We start from the raw sequence: 9,925 nt of genomic DNA, 5'->3' as shown, positions 1-9,925 counted from the left end.
TCTGTGAGTACCAGTGTAAGTAACTGCCACCATGCACATCACTGCTGGTTTTACAGTTTATTCTGACTTCTTCTCCTGGTTGAACTGTTATTAATGGACTCTGAGTTACAGTATACTGTCCCCTACACTCTGAAAGAAAACACAAACAAAAATTAAAATGATATATATATGTGTATATATATATATATATATATATATATATATATATATATTTTTTTTTTTTTTTTTTTACATTTTAAGATAATTAATAATCATTATAAAGGCTGTATTACACAGACCTTGAACAAACAGTGTGAGAGTCCAGATGAAGATGTTGATTGTGTTCATTGCTGTAGTTTAGTCTTGTGTGATGATGAAGATTGTGTTCTGTTCTGTTCTCAGTCATGAAGTGTTAAACTCACAGCACTATAAACACTATATTGTGTTAAAACTTTACTTAAAGCCTTTAATGCATTATAAAGTGTTTCATAATCTGTTACAATGCCTTATATCTTATCATAAATAACTGTAACCAAATCTAAAACGCATAATTCATTAAAAAGAACTTTTATAATGCAATATGTATGAAAGCTTTAAATAAAGTGTTACTGATATTGTTTTTTGTTGTTTTAATTATTGTTAATTATTGTTTTAATCTAAAACTTGTGTGTGTGTGTGTGTGTGTGTGTGTGTGTGTGTGTGTGTGTGTGTGTGTGTGTGTGTGTGTGTGTGTGTGAATGTGTTGTGTTTGTCTCCTGCAGCTGGTCCCACAGTGAAGCCCTCAGTGTCTCTGCTGCCGCCCTCTTCTCTGCAGATCTCTGGAGACTCAGCCGCACTGCTCTGCCTGCTCAGCTCTTACTCTCCACAGGGGGCGCTGGTGAGCTGGACACTGGACGGGTCAGAGGTCACCGAGGGGGTTCTGACCAGCGCAGAGAGCCAGCAGGACGGCCGCTACAGCCGCAGTAGCGTCCTGACCCTCAGCAAAGCACGCTGGGAAGAGGGAGAGCTGTACGTCTGCAGAGTAACACATGATGGAGCTCCTCATGAGGTCTCGTTCCACAAGAGCTCTGAGTGCTGATGTTTCTCTCCTGAAGATGAGCCGTATCTGAGTGTCCTGTGTCAGGCAGGATTCACATGAGTCTAGTGCTGCAGCTGTAGTGATTTACAACTCAATACTGAAAGAGTGTGTGTGTGTGTGTGTGTGTGTGTGTGTGTGTGTGTGTGTGGGATCTTTCAATCTGCTGTGTTTGCTGCAACATTCAATAAAGCTTCTCAACAAGTTCACTTTGTGTCTGACAACATCATTCAACTAACAGATGAAGATGCAGGTGCTTTTCAGAAGGTTGATGTAGCAGTAAATGTCAAATAAAGCTCTTGGGGTTTGAACATGGTCTCTGGAGACAGAGCTGCTCTATTCTGAGAGGATCACAATCACTCCACCCTGACAATGCAAATGGGGTTTTCAGTCTCACTCTTTGATTGGTTACAGGATCTGGACTGGAACACTTTCACTTCTGCTTTAGTGAAGCAGAACAGACACACTGATCATTATATTTATAGGAGATTAAAAACTTTATTATATAAAAAGATCATAAAAAAAGATCAAGATCAAGAATCAGCCGTTCTGACACTAATTGTTACATAATCATTACATTTATAGACAATGGTGTAAATATATATGAAAATGTTATGAAAATCATAACTAATACATGATCACAAATGAAGAATCGGTGTGTTGTTAATAAATGCTAATATCATAGTGTATTTGTTCATTGTTCATACATGTTTATATTAAAGTGTATTTGTTAATTGTATAATAAAACCCCATACAAAAATTTAATATATGGCCATATATGTACTTATATTTTAAATAGCATGACATATATCTATACATAGATTTGACTTATCTGAGAACACAATATATGCCTGCAACATATATCTATACATATATTTGACTTATCTGAGAACACAATATATGACTGCAACATATATCTATACATATATTTGACTTATCTGAGAACACAATATAGCGCTTGTGTTGTTTGAAGGCGGTGATTGCGCGCGCGCGGCCGCGGCTCTCTCTCTGCTTGTTCTTATGCGCCCTGTCCACTGATCTAAATAATTCGTTGTTACGACGACTTGAACGACGAACTAATTCCCTCCCTCATTTTGATTTAACGAATTACAACGTGGCTACAATATAATAAAACGAGGGAACAAATTAGTAGGCTATAACGTGCTGAGGTATTATTAATTCGTGGCTACGAAACAATATTCACCTGAATATTCACCAATTCACAAAAATATAGGTCTTTAGCAGTCACTATTTAATTAATAGTATCAAACTGTTTTTCTTACCTGTGAATATAGCTTTTCAGTGAAGGCCGACTAGTGTTCTCGTACAGCTTTTTATTCCTTTTGCAAAGAAATTGCCGTTTTTTATTAAGCAGGAAAAATTTCCGACTTTAAACAAATACCCATTTAAATGCTTAGGATGTTTGCGTTGTGAGAATGTACAGGGAGACTTTAGATTTAAAAACTGTGTCTCGTTAGGCAATGTTTTTTTCAGTCAAATCATAAAATTTCCTATTGATTCAATAGAACGCGTGAGCTCAGTAGGGAATACCAATATGGCGGCGCGGTGGCTTCACTGTTTATGACGTCATGAGCTATCCAGTCATTCTATATAGATCAGTGGGAGTGACACAGAGTGGGGAGAGACTGCACATTAGAAGGAAGGAGCCTTAAATCAGTGGTTTTTGATGGATCTGGATTCATAAAGAGAGATAATGCTAACAGAGGAAGAGAGGCAGTGGATCTATGTTACTTCATCAAGCACTTAAGTGTCATCTGTAATTCTTATTAGGAAACCTAATGCCTTTAGTACCCGCTGTATACAACAGTTTGATGAAACTGCCCCGGAGTTTATTGAGATCCGATTTGAAGACTCTAACGCCAGTTGTGTGTTCATAGTACACTTCCCACACAGTTTTGGATGTACAGTATCGTCAATTGAGAGGAGGGAGTTGGCTGGGACCGCGAGTGGAGACCTTATTCACTGTGAGTTGTTGTGAGTTGCAGTGCTTAGTGTGAAGTGAACATGTGTGACCATTTGAAGTGATTGATGCATGCACAGGTGTGGATATTATAATTTTGTGTCTGCTCGTGTCCCCAGTTGGCATACTCGTTGGTCTCGAGTGCCGAATTGAAATTAACTAGCTGCTGTGTGTGAGTGTATGCTGTGCAGGATTGCAGCTCCATCCTGTCTGACAATGAAGAGGATGTGGTGAATATTCATGCATTGCTGTTTGACTCCCTGACTCGAAGAGTACTTGATTACTGTTTGACTTAAAGAGGAATCGTTGCACACTCATGCACTGTTGTTCTGTGAACATAGAGAAACTGCTATCTGCCATTGCATGCTGCCATCGTTGTCCTGTAGAAAGAAGACTCAGTTGTTAACCGCTGGATTCTGTACTCACCACTGTTGTTCTGTGAACATAGAGACCTTGTTATTCGTTATCGAATGCGGTCATCGCTGCTCTGTGGAAAGAAGACTCAGTTGATAACTGCTGGATCCTGTACTCACCACTGTTGTTCTGTGAATATAGAGAAACCGCTATCCGCCATTGCATGCTGCCATCGCTGCCCTGCGAGGGATCCTATTATCCGTCGCTGCACTCCAACTGCCGCTGGCCTGTGAAAGGAAGGTGACACCCAGTTATTTGACGTTGTCCTGTGAAAAGAGAAAGCCCACTGTCTGCTGCTACCCACCTGTAGTCTCCTGTGCCCTGCCCGGCATCTACTGCTGACTACCGCATCCCATCAGATGGTTATTGCCTTCCGCCTACCATATACTGTTTGTTGCTCCGCACCAAGAAGGTCCTGGTTCCGTCCAATCCCCGTCGTCCTGTGAAAGAGAGGTGACACTCAGTTACCTGATGCTGTCCTGTGAGAAGAGAAAATCCACCGTCTGTCGATCCTTACCTGCAGCCTTTTGTGTTCAGTGTCGCTCCATTACTTACCTCTGTCTGCCCGAAGAGGAACCGCTGTGTGAATTCCTTACCATTGTCGGCTCCATTCCTTATCTCTGGTTGGAAGGGGAATCGCTGTATGAATCCCATACTAGTGTCTGCTTCAGTACTCACCTCTGGCGGCCCGAAGTGTTCGCTCCATTACTTGCCTCTGTCTGGCCGAAGAGGAACCGCTGTGTGAATTCCTTACCTCCGGTTGTTCGAAGGGGAATCGCTGTGTGAATCCCATACTAGTGTCTGCTTCAGTACTCGCCTCTGGCTGTCCGAAGTGTTCGCCCCATTACTTACCTCTGGCTGTCCGAAGAGGAATCGCTGTGTGAACTTCCCACGCAGCCTGACGAAGAAGAGAGGCGGACCAGCCTGTGATTTTAGTTTAGGATTTAGCCTATTTTAATTCAATAAAAATACAAAGTTTGAGACTGATTATCTTGTCTGGTCTCGTGGTGTCTCTGGGTAACTCCTCGAGGTGGTACGCTTAATAGGGGGAGGCCACCCCGGCCTGTGACAACTACCTGTTTAAACTCTCCAGCAGCCAAAAAAAAAATGTCTGTCCCTGTGCTCAAAATGTATAATCACTTATCATAATACTTTGATATGTCATGAATAGTGCTAATGTAAATTTGTAAATATGAGGCGATTGATGTTATTCTGAAATGCAGAAATTATTCTGATTGATGAAATCTGAATTTGAATCTGTTATTACAATTCTTTGAGTGATATTAATGTAAATTTGTAGATTTGAAGTACTTGATGTTCTGAAATGCTGATCTGAATTTTAATCTATGTATTCACATTCTTTATGAGTGATATTAATATGAATTTGTAGTTTTGAGGGACTTGATGTTGTTCTAACACTGATGGGAATTTATGATGAATCTGTATATTTGCATTATTTAACTAGTGATAGATTAATGTAATTTTGTACATTTTATGGACTTATTTTGTAATATGTAGATGTAGGTGAAACTCTATTTTCATTATTTATGAGTTTTTTTTTTTAAATGGTTGATGTTTTAATGTTGATTTGTACATTTAAAGCCTTGAATACTTGAAATTACAGTAGCATTCTTTCAGTAATAGTAATTATTTTTGTTAATATAAATACATTACTAGTTCTATGCACTTTGGGTGTGCTTTTTTTCAGTATTCATGGGTGACTTTTTTTATGTGAATTACATTTTTACATTTTAGGGTCTTGATGTTTGTAAATAATATGAAATATTTAATCCGGAAAGGACAAAACAAATGATAATGAATGAACGAACCCCTAAAAGGTTCCATATAGAACCTTTTTCCTGGTTTGATTGAACCCTTAAAAAGGGTTCTGTATAGAAACTTGTAGGGGTTCCAAATACGTAGCACCTGATAGAACCTTTTCTTCTAAGAGTGTACTCGTCCCGACCGCTGCTGGAAGAGGTTTCAATCATTCATCAGTTTTGGCTGTGCTAATTTCTGTTATGATCTACAATGTGCACTTCAAGAAAGAAGTACTCGTTCTGTTTAAAGTTAAAGCGCAACACAAAGGTAAGCTAATTATTATTATTATTGTAGTTATTTTTCTGAACATGAATGACACATTTTCGGCTTTTAATGTGTGTGTGGCTTTTAAAGTCTGTTAATTTCTAGAAATGAAGTTCACCCACTGGGGAACCGCCTAACTCATCTGCAAACTCGACCGGGAAAGACAAGCGTCTTTTAGAGGAAATGTTCTCTTTTATAGAGATATTATCTTGATAGAGAATATTCTCCTTTGGAAATAAAGGAAGTGTTGAAGTGCCCAGAGAAACTCTCTTGCTGACAGATAGGGAACTCAGTAATATTAAAGATTTGTCCTCTAGTGGTGAAGGATGGAAATGCAGTTAAAGAGATTGACTTTCCTACAGTTCAATTACATTGTAGTGGCAAGTTTTACAGGAACAAGCTCCACTCACATTTTCTCCACATTATAGTCCGGTTTAGTAAGGGATATAAGATTGTGTTACATGTTTACTTACATCATAATAAATGAATAAAGTCAGTGAAAGGTTTGATATTGTGTAGTTTGTGATCCTCCATCAGCAGCTGCAGTTTCTCTCAGCTGTATCAGTGCAGTCACTGTGACGTCTGACTGACAGAGGTTTTTGTACGACTCTTTATCACTGTGTGAACACTCCACCTCTGTGTGCACTCTGACAGTAATAATCTCCTGTATCTTCAGTCTGGACTCCACTGATGGTCAGAGTAAAATCACTGCCAGATCCACTGCCACTGAATCTAGATGGAGTTCCAGTATTACGGGTTGTTGCTGCATATATGAGGAGTTTAGGAGCTTCTCCAGGTTTCTGTGAGTACCAGGCTAAGTAATGAATACCATTATACATAAACACATTACTGCTGGTTTTACAGTTTATTCTGACTTCTTCTCCTGGTTGAACTGCTGGTATTGATGGACTCTGAGTTACAGTATACTGTCCTCTACACTCTGAAAGAAAACACAAACAAAAATGAAAATGATATACATGATGATATACAGTATATGATAAATATATATTCACATTTTAAGAGAATTAATAATCATTGTAAAAGCTGTATTACACAAACCTTGAATAAACAGTGAAATGGTCCAGATGAAGATGTTGATTGTGTTCATTGCTGTAGTTTAGTCTTGTGTGATGATGAAGATTGTGTTCTGCTCTCAGTCATGAAGTGTTAAACTCACAGCACTATAAACACTCTCAGAGCACTGAAGCATGTGCTGACAATGCAAAGAAGTGGGCAGGATTTACAACAGCTTGTGCTGATAACAAACTCATATACACATACTCATATTGTTTTTACATTTTATCTCCTATTTTTTTGTATTTTATTTCCTTTATTTTATTTCCTTTTATCACCTAATTTTAACTTCAGCAAATCAGCACAGTGCTCATACGACAAAGTTTGGATTAGTACAAAAACTGAGAATTCTTTTACCCGACCAGCTTACATACCGGGAAAGGAAAACACAACTGCCTACAAGGATAAGAGAAAATGCCTCTTCTGGTTCAAGAATCTACTTGCTGCACTAACTGCCACAGACTTTTACAAAGGATTGCAGTTCTTGAAACAAAGTTACTTACGGGACCACCAAACCAGACAGAGCACACAACAGAGCTTCATCATGGACACCCTCAGCATACCAGTGAGTCCCATGAAACTAGTGCTCCTCGACAGGTAGAGAAACAAGCCGATCGACTTACAAATCGATGGCACAAACAGGGAGCGAGACCCAAAGGCACTCGAGACATCAGATTGTCACGAGCAACACATATTGCCGCAGTAGCATCCTCTACCCCAGATACAGCTCTGATAAGGATTGCAAACACTGGTCTACTACCACCGCCTATACATCTTGAGAACAGATTTGAAGTGCTAATGAATGTAAATGAGGAATCCCCAAACGTGATGAATGTGATCGAACACAGACTGAATAGGCCAGTAGCTAACACTGATGCTAACTGGCGCTCAAGGTCGAGCAGACAGCGGCACTCAGCTCAGAGCACTGCCGAGCCCAGGACTCTGATAGTGGGGGACTCCATAATCAGAAACATTAGCAGCAGGGACACAACTACGTGCTGCCTTCCACAAGCAACAACTTCTGATGTAAACAGGGAACTTCAGAACATTCTGATGAAACATAAAACTGCAAATCGACTCATCATACATGTGGGGAAGAATGATATTCATAAAGAGCAGTCAGAACTCCTTAAGAAGGATTTCCATGAACTTTTTGAAACACTTAAAAGACTGAAAATTCAAACATTCATCAGTGGACCTCTCCCAGCAAGAGGAACAAACCGGTTTTCACGGTTACTTGGGCTTAATACGTGGCTGCAAAAAACCAGCAATATAAAAGCAGTGAACTTTATTGACAATTTCAATCTTTTCTGGAGTCAGAGACAACTGTTTCATCGGGATGGCCATCACCCAAACAAACTTGGTTCAAGAGTGCTAAAGGACAATATCTACTTCTCCCTAAATCATCCTTCTGCAGTTTGTGCCAATCCACTCAATCTGAACGGCACACACACACCTGGACACAGTATGAATGACCACAGGACTTCACTTCAGCAGCAAAATGGACATGATAACACCACTCCGCCACAACAACCTCTGCTCACGGACACAATCTCAGCTGAGCCCTGCACACAGAGCTCACCACAGACATACATATCAGAACTGCTTGAAGATTCAGCACCCAAGGACGACTTCCTGGAAAACAGCCAGGGAAGCCAGGACAGCATATTACAGCCTCCGATAACACCAGAGCAACAGCCCCTTTCACCTGACACTTTTTCCCTCTATCCAGCATCGCCACTTCTGTGCTTCTCACAGAAAATGGAAGAACTGGTGTATGCTGGAACCAGACTATCCCACTCTTTTGCTGCAAGCCCCCAGATACCAACCAAAAAAAGACAGGCACCATTACCACCAAAGCCTGCGGGCCCAGCTCACCCTCCCCCTCCTCCTGTGAGAGCTCTTCGGCCTCTGCCACAACGCCAGGGCCCACACCCTCCTCCATCTGCTCGAGGTGAACCAAAAACAACTGATACCAGCTCTCAGTGATATGTGTCGGGTCCCCGCTATGATAACAGTAACTTTCTCAAATGTTTACAGAACAAGCGGGAACCCAGTGTGCCTGTATCTTTCTCTATTGCTGTTCTATTACAAGATAGAAAGTCTAAGGCCTTCAATAGCCGTACAGCAAACCTAACTAATCTGGTGCCTATTACACGTCAAACTAATATTGCTGTGGGGAAAAGTAAGTCTGTTAAAGGGGTCATGACATGAGAAACCAAATTTGCCTTGATCTTTTGGTATATAAGAGGTCTTTGTACAATTAAAACGTCCTGCAAGTTTCATAGCTTAAGACGTCCTCTCCATTATAAACGAACCATTTATTTAATCAGGCTCTAAATACAGCTCGTTCTGGATCCATGGTGTGAAGTGACGTCACGGTACGAAGTGACGTAGCAGCCGTTTGCATATGACCGCCTCCAGCACAAGACAACTAAGCTTTAAGCGTAAGACAACAACGCTCATTTCGTATCGTTGTCACGCCGCGCGTCTCAAGTGTTCAGTCGACGGACAGCGAGTGGGTCTGTGTACAGGAAAATTACAATGCCACGCAGATGTGCTGTTCCTGGCTGTGGACAAACATCATCTTTGAATTCGCTGCCGAAAGATCCAGACGTCAGGGAAAAATGGATGGACTTTATTTTTTGCGGACGTCCCAGTCACTTGAGTGTTAATTTAAGCGTTTGTTGTATACATTTTAAGGATGACTGTTTCGAAAACAAATCCCAATATGATGCTGGCTTTGCCAGAAAACTGTTGCTCAAAGATAAGGCTGTGCCGACTATTCTGGGCTCAACTGCAACGACGACGCAAACTGTAAGTAATGTATTTAAAACTTTAAACTACTTTTTAAAACGCAATTTCATTCATTATGAATAATCACAGTGTTTTTACTTAGTTTACATGCATATTGTTTTCAGAGACCGCCATGTTCAGGCCCCATTACAAAAGATGTTGGCTGTCAAACTGACCAACCCACTCATAACATTACATCTGTGGGCACACAGCTGTCGTTTCGAACCATGAGACCCAAGTGTCGTGGCAAAGGTATTATTTATGAAATCCTAACTTGTGTTATCCTAATTCTATTTATAAGAAGCTTAAACGCTTTATTGTCTAAAAGGGAGTATTTATAGTCCATATTTTTATAATAATGCAATTACAATTGATAGAATAAAACTTTACATTGTATTTTCCGGCTGGCGCGGCGAAATCACCGCGGCGAAAATAAACCAGCCGCATTTCAAAGTCGTTCCCAAAATGACCTCCAGGTGGCGCAAAGGGACATTGTGCAAAACAGCAGCAATAGCCGTATT

General features: G+C 40.4%; 1 long non-coding RNA gene across 1 annotated transcript; it reads right to left on the bottom strand.

The window, feature by feature from the left end:
* Nucleotides 1–2,046: 2,046 nt before the first annotated feature.
* LOC309490620 lies at nt 2,047–6,678 on the bottom strand. The gene is made up of 3 exons (XR_014202773.1): nt 6,594–6,678; nt 6,008–6,474; nt 2,047–3,889 (listed from the first exon to the last, which is right to left on the bottom strand). It is a non-coding gene; the product is annotated as an uncharacterized lncRNA (long non-coding RNA).
* Between the last annotated feature and the right edge of the window lie 3,247 nt (nt 6,679–9,925).

The sequence above is a fragment of the Leuciscus leuciscus genome (assembly GCF_965113295.1).
Source record: "Leuciscus leuciscus genome assembly, chromosome: 25".
In the NCBI taxonomy this organism is placed as follows: Eukaryota; Metazoa; Chordata; class Actinopteri; order Cypriniformes; family Leuciscidae; genus Leuciscus; species Leuciscus leuciscus.
The sequence above is the reverse complement of the archived record's forward strand: the minus strand, read 5'-3'. Positions and strand labels throughout refer to the sequence as shown.